Source organism: Pelecanus crispus, chromosome Z (genome assembly GCF_030463565.1).
Source record: "Pelecanus crispus isolate bPelCri1 chromosome Z, bPelCri1.pri, whole genome shotgun sequence".
NCBI lineage: Eukaryota > Metazoa > Chordata > Aves > Pelecaniformes > Pelecanidae > Pelecanus > Pelecanus crispus.
In genome coordinates, this window is record NC_134676.1 from 43,518,526 (window position 1) to 43,532,934 (window position 14,409).

General features: G+C 39.5%; 1 non-coding gene across 1 annotated transcript; it reads right to left on the reverse strand.

Moving 5' to 3' along the window:
• Positions 1–12,341: 12,341 nt before the first annotated feature.
• On the reverse strand, positions 12,342–12,415 carry TRNAN-GUU (transfer RNA asparagine (anticodon GUU)). Its single transcript has one exon. It is a non-coding gene; the product is annotated as a tRNA-Asn (tRNA).
• Between the last annotated feature and the right edge of the window lie 1,994 nt (positions 12,416–14,409).

Below are 14,409 nucleotides of genomic sequence, written 5' to 3' on the forward strand. Positions count from 1 at the left end.
CGCCTGCGCGTGCCCGCCGCCGGGGCGGAGTGGGGCGGCTCTGCAGCCCTCGCCGCTGCCCGCCGCCCGCGCGCGGCTGTTGCCGTTGGCGGCCTGCGCCGTCCCCGTTGGAACCTGCCCCGGAGCGGCCCGGCCCGGTCCGTCCCGGCGCTGCGCCTCCAGCCCGCCACAGAGGCTTCTCTTCAGAGGGGCTCCGTGGATGGGGGCGGCTCGCCCGCCGGCGGGGGAGCTTCTCCGTGCGTTGCGCGCACATGCTGACGGGCGTCGGCGGTGCGCGGACCCGCGTCCGCCATCTCTTGCGATCAACTACGGGGATGCGCAACCCGGCCGCCGCTGCGGCCCTGCGAAGGAGCGGGTCCCGCACCCAGGGCAGTGCCCGCGCCGAGCCTGGCCCAGAGTGCTCAGGGAAGAGGCGAAGCGTCTCTGTCCCCAGGATCGGCTCTGCGGCGCGGGCAGGCAGGCGCGGCACCCGTCCCCCTCTTAATTTGTGTAGTGGTACGGGTGCGTGCCGTAGCACCTGCTACAGTCCTGTCGGCTGTACAGAAAATACCGTCAGGAAGGATAAAACCTCGCGCTTGTTTGCATCACTCAAATATACCGACTGAAGCGTTGGTTAGAGCGACCCTCTGGTCAGGCAGAAGTTGTCCTTTGGGGAAAACTGGCTTTTGTGTAAGAGGGGTCTGCTGGAGGAAAGCTGTCAAGAACTTTGCTGTTGTAAATGGTTTATAGGCCCACTTGAGGTAGATGAGGGTCAAACAAACTCCACGCTCTGTGTGTGACTACTGAGATGACAAACGGTGACACAGCTTGCAGTGGGAAGTAAACTTCAAAACGTACCCTCTATTAACAACCACATTACTCATAGCAGAATTACACGATGAAGTGTGAAATGCTGGTACCTTCAGACTTACAACAATGCCTTGAGACGTATTTATGCTGTTATACCTGTATGCTACCTAAAAAGAGGCCTTAAAGTGTTTTAGCGCATCATTGAAACACACTAAGGGTAATTTTGTAACTTTCTCACAATCCGCCATTAATATATACTAGATATACTTATTTAGAATTGTAATTACACTTCATTTTGTATCCTAAAGAAAGAGCCGTCTGTGTTTAAAATTTGATATGAAATTTGATATGTTGCAATATCAAGATACAGCTTTACTTATTCAGAGTGCTAATTTCCATACTACATTATTCCTAGTGTTACATAGAACGGACCAAAGGCAAAGGAAAATCAAACTCCCTCAGTCTTCTGCCTTGAAGTTTGGACTTCATTCTGGGACTACAGAGTTTTGACACTGGAAACAGATGCATGTATGTCTCTGTGCTGGTGTCTGTGTGCATGTGTATGTGTATATGTAATAGTGTCTGTACCTACACATATGTATGTGTGTGTGTGTTCATATTTATATACATAATATATATGTGCATACGTCTTTGTGAATACATAACTAAATGTGAGGACTTTTAATGTTTTTTAAGACATTAATGAGGCAAAATACCCTTGACAGTGACCTTTGATAGATTGTTCCCAGGACGGGAATGTAAACTTGTCTGGTGTTTGGCGTGCATAAGTAAAGCTAAAAATCTTGCATTCTGTTCCCAGCTCTTCCCTTGTAGTCTCAGACAAACCAACTCACTGCTCTGTTCATGGCATTAGAAAGCTTAATTAATTAATGCTTATAAAGTACTCAGAACTTCAGATGAAAGATGCCATAAAAATGCAAGCTATTATTATATACTTTGTGTGTGTACCTAGTAGCTATGGAGTCAGTAATAACGTAACACTTACCTAACTTTGGTTGTACTTTGCTTAACCTGCTGGCACAAGTTGTTAATAAGATATTAACAGATATGACATTAAAACAACACTATGTTTTGGAACATAAACAAAAGCTTTTTTTTTTTTAATTGCTCGCCTACATGAAAGTTGAAATGTCTTGTAACCTTTATTTGTCATCATTAAAATGTCCAAGGCATGTTTTAACAGAAACAGAAAAGCTCTATTTTCCTGATTTTTTTTAACAAGTGCTTTTAAACCACTTAGATTCTGGAATCAGACACTTAAGGCCATTTTGAATCTTCTCCATTACAATCGAGATAGAAGAGCTGTAAAAACAGTAGTAGAATCAAGTGTGATGATCTTTATTCTTTTTTTTTTTCAAAGAGAGCCACTGACATTATACAGTATGAACAATAACCAACATGATCTGATGTCTAACTGACTTACAATGCATAAACATTAATAATTGGCTGATTAGAGCATAGACATTTCCTTTTTGATAGATGGGTATAAATCTGGATTAATCCCAGAAAACTGAACATCCTCATTCCATGGCAATACTCACTATTTACACCACTGAAAGACAGGCCAAAATATGGCTAAGCATGTTGTAAACAGCTGTATTCCACTCAAGGTAGTATTTTATACCAGATAGTTATGCCACAACACTGTACATACTCTACACAATTCTCAAACTGGATTAAAAATAATTGTGTTTAAACCTTTGTGTCGTGTTTTAAAAATACAATAAAAAGATTGCCTTTGGTGTTAACCCCCCTAAACCATTCTGTTTAATCATCCATTCGACTCTGCTGTTTGAAAACAATTGGTTTTCACTGTAAGCATTTTAATGTAGTGTTCCTACCTTGTATAGCAGAAGGCCTAATCCTTCATTTGCTATATACTGAAACCTTACACTGGAAGCAGTTGAAGCTCTGAGTCGACAAATCAGTATTGGGTCCAAAATGTAGTTTGAATATACTGAAAGGGTTTCAGATGTAGCATCTGTTCTTCAGGGAAATGACGTATTGTATGATGTTCTGTTTACCATACTGTTTATATTTTTTTCCTTTACTGTTAACAGTACTATTTGCAAGCAGTATTTTTTAGCTTCCCACAAACTGGCACATATAATAAAAATGTTGATGATGTTAATCACTAGGAGTTTGCTGCAAGTGGGTGGGAAACAATTTAGCAAATTTCTGATTTATCCCACTGTTCTGCTACCTATGTAGTGAGAGCAAACCAGTGGAGCAAGCAATTACAGAATTCAATAGATTTTATACTTTCAAAGTTTTAGATCGAGAGATCATTGGATTTTCAACTGAAAGAGAAACAGTACATTTAAAAAGTAGCTATATGTGCAGGAGGGGGTTCTATTTTTTTTTTTTTTAAATGGCAGGACAGCACGGTGGAATAGAGAAAAAACAATATCTAAGTCATACAGTGCATGTGGTATAGTAGTGACTACCTATACAGCTGCAAGAATAATAATTATTATGAGGGCATGCAAAACAATATCACTTTTAAAATATTTCTTTATTTACGAAGTGCAAATTATGTGAGCAGGGTAAAGCAATTACATTTCTAATTATTCACTATCTTTTGGCTAATAGCCATTGCATACCCTCTCTGTAATTTGATTTCTTTTTAATTAGTAGCTTTCCTTGTAGGCAAGAATGTTCAAAAAGTTGCACTAGGTCATTTTACCATCATGTCTGTATTCCCTTCCCCCATTCTTTCACCCTTAAAAATTCCCTGAGTTGAATTAAAAAAAAAGTCAGTAGCAGATCGTGCAGCAGTAAAACCTCCAATAAAATCAGATCCAAAGAATCCCTTGTGGTTTCACACAATATGGTAAAATTAGAGATTGCAGGAAACCAACAAAATTAAACTGGGAACATTTGAAGAGAAATGACCAGGCTTTATGAAAATGACACATTGACTGGCCAGTGTGTTTTTTTTATCGACAATTTCTTTGTTGAGGCATAGATCAAAGAAACCTGCATATGTTTTCGTTTTGTTCTAAGTCTAACTAGAAAATTACATCCAGATGTTTAATAGGCATTCTGTTGGTTTTTCTGCATTGATTAGATATGTTGGTACTGTTTGCTTACAAGTGTAGCCGGATCATTAGCTAATGCAAAGAAATGTTTGCAGCGAGTTGCTAATTAGGTCTTTTGGAAACTCTCCATACTCAGGAACAATTTGTACAGTGGCCAGAAAAACTTGCGGTACTTGAGAAGTAGCTTTCCCTTCTGTGTCTGGGAAAAAACAGTCAGTCGCTTTCCCTAATCTTCTTTTGCCTACAGGGATTGCAGCTTGATCCCAATGGGTTGAAGTGCAAATAAATTAGGAAGAGACCACACACACGCACGCGCGCGCACACACACACACGCGCCCCCCGCCCCCCATCTGCTCTTTCAGTGAAACTGCAGTTGTACAATCTTACAAAAAGCTAACCAAAATGGAGTGTTTAAAACTAAAACGTGTTAAATTCTCAACCTTCATGTTATCAAATACACAGCATTTTTGAGCATACTTTAGAGACAGATGGGGAAGCCCTTTATGATAAATGAGTGTACTTGAATTCATTACTGTGGTACTTATAATTAAAGCAGCTCTTTCACAACTTCACTACTTCTGCAGGGTACTTCAAGACAAAGCTTAGGGGAAGTGTATACATGGATGATGGAGGGGTGAAAGAGGCACAGAAGAACTTTAATTTCCTGTCTTTTGTTAAGTCTAAAAAGGGGTCAGAGATATTACCTGTTTACGATATTGTCAGAGAAATTGTTGTAGACTTCATGGCTCTGGCCTGATAACCTTCTAGGTGCAATGTCACTTTTCAAAAGATGCTTGACAATGTCAATGACCTTTCTAACAAAGACCACCTGCCAGTATATCACACTTCAGTCTGTTGCAGAATGAGGTTTCCACCACAGGAGGTGACAGCAAAAGGAGCAATGTGTGTCTATTTTGCACAGTAAATGGCGACACATGCTCATACCAGCTCCCTGATCCTGTCCTTACACACACGACTAAGTTTACTCCTGGAAATAGTCCCTCTGAAGTCAATGACAATACTTGCATGAAAAAGGATATCTCTGTGTCAGACTTCAGCCAGATCAGGGCCACGCATACAGAATGCCTAGGTTGTGTGTGACATACATATGCAAAACACATGTGTTCTACTAATGAGGTTACATCTCTACAGAACTGGGTTTTATTCCCTTTTTTGGGTGTTACCTAAAAGGGAAGAGTGTCACAGAAGTACAGTTAACCATTTCACTTCAGTGGACTAGTTGTGGTACACTATTTTTCCTTGACTTGCAAAATCCTAAAACTTTTCCAGCCTGTTTTGGTTCCCTGTATATTGTCTTTTGAAATGAATAGTAAAATTTTGATTTTTTTTTTCCTAAGTTTTTTCCTAAGTTTTTTTCCTAAGTAACATCTTAGAGTCTACCGATCACCAAAGATCCTTAGACTTAAAACCACAGGGGAAATAGCATTGAAACAAATGGTCTTGTGGAAATGTTGCTTTGACAACATTTGTTGAAATGAGTGAAGGAAGTTTCATCTTAGAAAGAAAGGGATTTTCTGAGGGAGAGGAGGCTCCAAGTGCACTGGCATTACAGGGTTAGGAACAAAAACTGCTTGCTGCTGCAAAGGTACATGAAGCCCTGTCCTTTACCCTGATATCTGTTCTCCATGTGTGAAAGCAACAGCCTTGAGGAATCTTTTAAGTACAGATGTGATACAGAAATATTGTGTGCAAAATCATGACACTGTCAGCCAATAGGAATTAGGTTCAACTGGAAGTTGGCTGGAGTTTGGCAGCTTTTTCGCTAATACTTCTGCCTCTCAATTCTTCAGAACTTGAGTTCTTGCCTACACTGAGGTTATAAACCCCATATGAGCTGCTCTCACACCAACCTTCTACTCCAGACCTCAGATTTCATTCTGGTGGAGTCTAGATGAGAGCAGATTGTGCTGTCCTGCTGTCTCTTCATAATGTGGATGCTGTAATGCGCTGGCATGCTACGGCTGCAACATCTGCGAAGATGCTCTTCCAGCACTGGTGGCACAGAGGCACTAGGTCTGTTTCCAACTTTCCCCATGCCATAAAAGCTCTGGGCTCCCATATTCTTGAGGGAATGGATTTACCAATATATCTTTTAGGATCCAATGGGAAGTGGAGACATTATGAGAAAGAAGTTCCTGGACAGGGATAGTGATGGGGAGGAGAACTGGGGAGAAGGAAAGGAATTATAGAGAGATGGAACATTTCAGTACCAATGTGATGCAATTCGTAACAAATATGGAAATTTCCTTAGAAAAATAGCATTGAACTTCAGGCAAGATTGTAAACTGTTACGGTTGCTGACAGTATAAAAAGCAAATAATTAAATGTGTCAGTCATCCAGCACTGTCCACTTCTCTGTTTTTCTTCTCACTTTGAACTTACTGCCCTTCCACTACTTTCAATGCAGGTGTCTCAGTTTATATCCTGAAGTGCTAATATGTAATGACAACTGTAATTATTATTATAAAACATATCCATCCTCCAAAATATGAAATCACAAATTCCATGGTTTGACATACATGTAGAACTATCACTAATATGGATGATTTACTCAGCCCTCAAGTGAATGCTCCAGTGAAGGAAGCATCCCATCAAAAAGACATCTTGCAACTACTGATCTTTTCTGATACACTGGTATGTTTGTAATCAGTGGCATCAGCCAGTATAAAATTGGTATAAAGAAGAGGAAAAAAAGATTGACCCCATGTAATTCCACTTATATGTCACTGCCTCTAAAGTACCAATAAACTTTCTACCGCAGAAAACCACGATATGATTACACAGGCAGTAGAATAACCATGCACAAGTAATCCAAATATCTGAATATTTAGCAGTTAGAAAGCATGATAAAAGAGTTAAGATTAATACTGGTTGTTGAGGAAAGAACAGCCAAAGTCACTGAAAGGATATTTTTTTGTGAAAACAGAGGCCTACCAAGTACAGTATAAATAAGATGTTGTACACTGAATTGCTTGGGTGGGGAGGGGATGGTTGCATGGCAGTTTCTTTCTTTTTTTTTTTTTTCTTTTTTTTTTTTTTTTTTGCGGTTTGCACAAGAATGGTTTGCCATCTATCCACCTGAGCTCAAAAGCAATGAAAAATATGCACATATCCATAGTTTACCATTATAAATTCAACAGTTGGTAGTAAGATATTTTCTATCCAGCCTTTCACATTTTCTGCTGTAGCTTTACGGTCTATTAATGCGCTTACGCATACTCAGGTGCTCAGCTGTCTGAGTTAAGTAGTGTCCATGCAGGAGAAAATCTTGATATTACATGACCTCAGAGTATAGCTCAGGAGAATGTCTATGCCCTAAAACTGGCAGAAGGTTGTACTTTGGGAACAAACTGGATCATGTAAGTGAAATCATTATATCTTCATTAATTTTGCAATAAAATAGTTTGCAAATCTCACCAGTTCAAACCATGAAAAGCAGGGAATAAGCAGCATAAGGCATACAGATGTGTGTATATAGCATTTAGCATAATTATACATTGGATTAAATGTTCTCATATTGTCCCTATGGACAGATAACAGTTAAGTGTCAGTATTTTGCTTTTGAATTAAGGTCTTTCACTTAAATGAAAGAGAAATTTGATTAGTCTTTTGAAGGTGGTTCAAAACAAGAGCACTTTTACCAGTGGTCTTCACATCTGCAAGTGAGATGTCCTTGAAAGACAAGAACAGCATTTGGGTATTTGTAGAAAGCCACCAGTTGTGCAGACCATTATTAATGAGGTCCTATGAAGTCAGGCACCTTTTCTGAAAACATTCTAGTGCATCATAACATACCGACAATACTTTACTTTTTTTTTTTTTTCCCCAGATTTTGCTTTTAGCTCAACAAAGCTGGGGAATATTTGTCTAACAAAAGGAAGAGGTGGGTAAGCATTTAGGGATATTTTCTACATGCATTTTGCATGGCAAATTCTGCAGTCTTGCAGAACAATTCAGCATATGGCATTTAATTTTCAAGACAAATGTACTACCTGCAGTGAAGGGCAGTTACTTCAATGCAACATCTCTAAGAGAGTGGAGATATTTCATTCATTTAATTAATCTGGTACAGCTTCATACATTTAGCTGTTATTTACATCTTTAGGAGCTTGATTTTGCCTGTGTTTCATATAAATTGTGGTATGTCTGAATGTAGATAGACACCTGAACATCTATCACAATTTGCCATTTAAGTAAGTAGATATTTTTATTTTGAAACCAGATACTCTAGTTTGAATTAGAGGGTTATATAGTTTCTTTTCTTATACTCTCAATTCAACTGAAAAAAAAAAGCAAATAAATGTGGGGAGAAAAAACAAATCACAGGTCATTGTTCAACTTTGCATCTGTCATAGGCTGAGGTGCTATGGAAAGCAAAAAGTCTGTGCTCTAAACCAGATTTCTTTAAGTGGTTCACATAGGACTCCTGTTGAATTGGCCAAATGGTGCAGACAAGGTCACACATGTTTTTAAATAATTTTTGAATATTGGTTGGTTCTGTCCAAACTAACCAGCCAAACCACAAGACAACTTCTGAATCCTCAATTGAGCAAAACTCCCACAAGCAAATTGCTCAACAAAGCCTGGCATATTTTGCCCCTGTGTTTGAAAACAATAGGAATGGGAAGCATATTTCCCGACTTACTTCTGTCCCAAGCTGTGAGACACCTCACAGAAGGCCCTAGGAGGGTAACCGGCCATGTACAGAAGAAGGGGTATAGCACCAGGATGATTGTCTTCTGATGGTTTCCCTTGAATGTGGGCTGCCAGTTGCATCACAGCCATAAACTTGGTCTCTTTTTCGCTGCCCCACACATCAACCTACCTTGTTTAATATCATAAATCAAGCTGATGTGTATCCCTGTCTCCTGAGTCATAAAGCATGAGAGACTTTCAATGCATGAGGTACAGGGCTCACTGTAGGAATACCAACTGTGTAGGTATCTTGCTCTATGCATTCAACAGGTCCCATTCACTTCAACTGGGGTGAGATTTCATCCCAGGTACCTGACATGTCTAGTAAAATACACTGAATGTCCTAAGATATACTGAGAGTTTTCCTGCTTGGGATATGTAAGGAGAGACAAAAGCAACCACCCAGAATCACTTATCTTAACCTAATTGTCAAGCATAGTTTTCTTCTCAGGAAACCTGTGCAACTGCAGAAATGTTGCTGGGTGTAGTTTGCAGAATTTTACTGTAGGGAATATTTGTCCCTCTTTGTCCACTCTTTCTTATTTTAAGGTCTTTCATAATTTTGCTGCCCTGCATGAAAGCTGCCTTCTTTTGCCTGCAAAGGACATCTGGGACTTGTTACTTACTTACACAGAGAAGTGCTAGAATATAGTTCATCTGGAATACAGTACTAGAAAATATTTTATCAGCAGCTGTTGAGTTCAGAAAAAATTATGTCTTTCTCTAGATAGCTTTCTGTCATTTACTTTTGGGGCTTTTTTTCTTTATTCCACAGAATTTTTAACTTCTAATGGGAATGTAGTGGAACTTTAAAAATAGAAATCTTCAAATCAATCAGCTTATTATGTTGGCAGTCCCCTGGAACATTGTTATATCATTGCAAGAAGTCAAAACTCTGCAGTAAATCTCCAGCAAAAGCGAAGAACACATTTATCTGGATAATAAGTATTTGAAAAGCATGAGAGAGTGGAAAATAAAGTTTAATTTATTTTTAAGTGCTACTTTAGATATTTGCTTTGCTGGATTATTATTTTTTTCATTGAAAACATTTGAGAAACTATTACATGAAATCTTGGGCCTAATTAGATATTTTCTTAATGAGTGGAAGACTATTAGAAAAAAAGCTAGACTACTAGCATCTTGCCCAAGCCAGAAAGATTACTCTTTTATAGAAGGTATACTGTACTGCCTTAAGCCTCTGATCAAACTCCATTTTCTGTCTAGTATGTGACTATTAGTTACCCACTCATGAATAAGATGTATCACTATTAAAGTGTTACTTGAATGAAAAAGTGAGTGTTATGCTTCCCCAGATTTTCTGGAAAAGCACAATTTTGTAAGCATCCTGTAGAGATAAAGTAATAGCAAAAATGTATAAATGTTATTCCCATCTTTCTCTTACATCAGCTAAGAAGAAAGGGAGACTCAGGCACTATTTAGGGCACTAAGTGTGGTATATACTAAGTGATGGATATAATACAAATGCTTGCATGATACAGGGTATAATTCTGTTTTTCTTGATTGTTTTGGGAAAAAAAAGAGATGTTCTTCAGTAAACCAGGAAGGTATTTATGCATACATGTGTATTGGTAATATCCATACATGTATACATATACAACAGCATGAGGTAGCAGCTGATCCATTCAATTCCCAGGCAGGGAATTCAGTGAACCTGAAGGGTTGGGAAGAAAGAACCTGATCCAGAGGTGTAAAACTTTCAGTTCATGTTGTGATTAACTGAAAGTCAAACCAAAGTAACCTTGCTTTTTTTTTTCCTTATCCCTGTTCCAAAGATTATTCAAAATGACAGAATGCTTAAAAATGTCCCTGTTACTGTGTCAGATGCCAGGGAATGCTGTTGTCTTCTGCTTTCACCATTTTATACCTTCTGTTCCTCAGTATAAATGGCAAACTGCAACTGGCACCTGAGAAAGTGTTAAAACACACTAGAAGTATTGGAGTAATGTTGATAAATGCAAACAGCCTGCCTGAAGGAATACCACCTTCATTTAGATCATCTGTTTTCAAATGTGTATATCTGTGAAAACAGACATATTAATGTAGCTTTTACCACCAAACCAGTACTTGGAGAATAATTTAAATGAAATCGTAAATATCTGTTCATATCTTAAGAAGAAAAAAAAGCTCCTTAAGATAATTCTGTAATTAAGAGACCAAAAGACCTTAACTTTTTTTGTCATATGATAAAAAATAGTGCAACATTCTTCTCGCAGTGTAAGAGTTCCTGTATCTTTTTTTCCCAAAGTTTTATACAAACATAAGACAAAGTATATTTCTTCCTTTTCAGTAAAGAATCTGATTTTATTAAATGCAAACTCAGCTGTAAAAGTGCCACTATATTAACTGATTCAAAGTTGTGCTTTAGACTATTTTGTTTTATTGTCACACTTTCCTTTCAAGCCAGTCTGTCCTTTTCTGGGGCAATATGCTTCATTCTGACAGGATTTAACAGTCACTGTTTTAAATATGAGAATGTGTTCAACTTTTTCTCTCCCTTCTTATGCACATGTGTACACACTCGCACACATTCATATATTCACATGAGCAAATACAATGCTAATCAAAAGATGTTTCATGATTGTGGAGATGGAAAGCCACTGGGATTTGTGATCAATTTATGCAGAATAGAAGAAATTATAAAAAGTATTTGTTTGAGTACTGGTGGAAAGGATATTCTAGCTGATATATGTGCTTGGTCCTTTAGCTTATTAGACAAAGACTGACATGACATTTTACATTTATAGACAGGAAGCAAACAAGCTGTGAACTTACCTTCATCCTTAAGTCTGGTTAAAGGAGAGCATGAGAATAGATGTGCCATTCACCTGCATACAAAGGGTAAACTGTGAGACCATGTAGCTAGCTTATGTATGGTTCACACTGGGTCTGGCAGGCAAGAGCAAGGTGACTGTCTGCTGTACTCAGTACCAGACTGAGATTTTTGTCCAACCATTAACCTACACTACCAAGCCCACCTAAACCAATCAAGGGTAGACTAGACTAAACCATATCCCGAAGTGCCACATCTACCCGTTTTTTGAACACTTCCAGGGATGGGGACTCCACCACCTCTCTGGGCAGCCTGTTCCAATGCTTGACCACCCTTTCCGTAAGGAAATTTTTCCTAATATCCAACCTAAACCTCCCATGGCGCAGCTTGAGCCCATTTCCTCTCTTCCTATCGCTAGCTACTTGGGAGAAGAGACCAACACCCACCTCACTACTACCTCCTTTCAGGTAGTTGTAGAGTGCGATAAGGTCTCCCCTCAGCCTCCTCTTCTCCAGACTAAACAACCCCAGCTCCCTCAGCCGCTCCTCATAAGACTTGTTCTCCAGACCCTTCACCAGCCTTGTTGCCCTTCTCTGGACACGCTCCAGCACCTCAATGTCTTTCTTGTATTGAGGGGCCCAAAACTGGACACAGCATTCCAGGTGCGGCCTCACCAGCGCCGAGTACAGGGGGACAATCACCTCCCTGCTCCTGCTGGCCACAGCATTCCTGATCCAAGCCAGGATGCTGTTGGCCTTCTTGGCCACCTGGGCACACTGCTGGCTCATGTTCAGCCAGATGTCTACCAACACCCCCAGGTCCTTTTCGGCCAGGCAGCTTTCCAGCCACTCTTCCCCAAGCCTGTAGTGTTGCATGGGGTTGTTGTGCCCGAAGTGCAGTACCTGGCACTTGGCCTTGTTGAACCTCAACTTGGCCTTGTTGAACCTCAACTTGGCCTTGTTGAACCTCAAAAGAACCCGCTCCGTCCCTGGGTGGGCTCGAACCACCAACCTTTCGGTTAACAGCCGAACGCGCTAACCGATTGCGCCACAGAGACCGCGCAATATATATAGCGCAATATATATAGCGCAATATGTATAGCGAGGAATGACACATTAGAGGTCATATGAGATGGTGATATGTCTATATTTCCTCTGTTGATTTCAAACTCTCAGATATTGTTTTTAGAATACATGATGCTTTTTCTGAAATGATACTTTTTCTGTTCCACACGCAATTCCCTCATTTCCCATTTGCATCTCTCCTGCTGACTACTGGTGAGAGGAGAAAAAGAGGTTTCTTGCAAGACTGCAGAGCGTTACAACAAGACATGCTCAAAAGTTGCACCTTGCTCTCTGGCTGCTCTAGAACAACATGAAAGGGTCAGTGGTTCGTTAGGGGAATCCAGCATCTTCCACTGTGGCGTACTCCTCTGTTTTTATGAAAGAACACTAGAGCCAGTCAATTAAGAGATTCCTGCTGTACTTGATATATATAGTTGTGTTGGTTTGGTCCCACAAAAGCACCACTAGGTGGCTTTTTTTTTTTTTTTTAACATGCCAAGTAACACCCCCAGGATTCAGGGTAAAAACAGCTCCAATTATGAAACCCTGTTTCATCCAGTCTTGTAATTCCAGACTGGAAAAAATGTTTGGCTTGATGTCTAACCCATTTACTTTAAAGAGAAGTGAGAATGTTTCTGTCAAGCAAGAAAAAAATTAGTCAAATTTTTTTTCATCATATTAAAAATATTCTAATTCAAAATTTTGTTTTTGTTAGCCTTGATCAAAGAGTCTGTTGTTGTGTTACCACTTAAACCTTATCTTTTACTTAAATCTGCTGAATAGTCATGTGCCAGAGGTATTTAAGAAAGAGGACTTAGTCAAATGGAGTTATTAATCATTTTGTTGCAAGTAGGTTGGGCCCAGTGATTTCCTGGCTTCTTGTACACCCAGCCTTTTATCTATGGGTGGTTGAACTGAGGGGTTTCTGTTGCTGGGGATAGGGCTGGTTATGTGTCTAGTGATTGTTTTCAGTTCAGTAAGGACTTACATGTCCAGCTACAGCTCACTGCTAAAAGACCTCTCCTTTTAGTTGAAAAGGAAGAAGTCTGTAGTTTGGAAATGAAGTACCAGGGTTCCAGTTACAACATCTGTAGGTGTTGAAGGTTATAAAGGGAAGCAATCACATAACCAAGATTGGGTTTTATCCCTTCTGATTTTTCTTTTTACCAAAAAGAAATCACATAGAATTTAAATTTAGGGCTATACCTCTGGCAACTAGAATACATTGAAAATGTTGGCTAAAAAAGTAAGTACTTCTTTTAAAGTGTTTTTTAATAGCTGCTTTGGAGTATTTTGCAAAGTGCCTAGGTTTTACCTTCACCTATCTCGTTATTGTGCCATCTTTGTAGGAACTGAGGGTAGGGTTAAGAACACTAAAAAATAAGTAATGCATATTTAATTTTTTTCTTTCATGTCATCAGAGGTGAGTTTTAATGGGTGGAAACAGAGATTCATGTGACCAAACTGTTCTTCACAAACCCTATTTAAGATTCTGCTTCAAAATATGTGGGTCTTGCTCATAGCAGCTGTGGAAAAGAAGATTCAAAATGGAATAGGAATCATGCTAAAATATGGTAAAGATGCACAGTTCAGAACCTGCTTTGCAATTAGTGGTCACAGCTAGATCACTTCCAGTGTCCACGCTACCTCATTTAGAGCTCATTATCAACTATGTACTGCGTAGTTTGGTGGAAACTAGTCCTTGGAGCATTGCTGCAAGGAAAAAAGCTTTTGTGATGGGATGCAGTTTTGCAGTACACTGACTTACCTTGTGGAGTAAGGGTGAGGTTGTTCAACACGTTGCAATGGGGAACTAGCTGGAAAAACCACAAAATAACCTTGAAGAAATGAGGAAATGTGACTGGGTGCTAATGTTATATATTAAAATCATTTCCAAAGATCACACTTGGGCCTCCACTAACAACAGGCAAAACATTGAATTTTTTGTTCAGCAATTTACAGTTGCTGACATACAGGAACAGCAGCC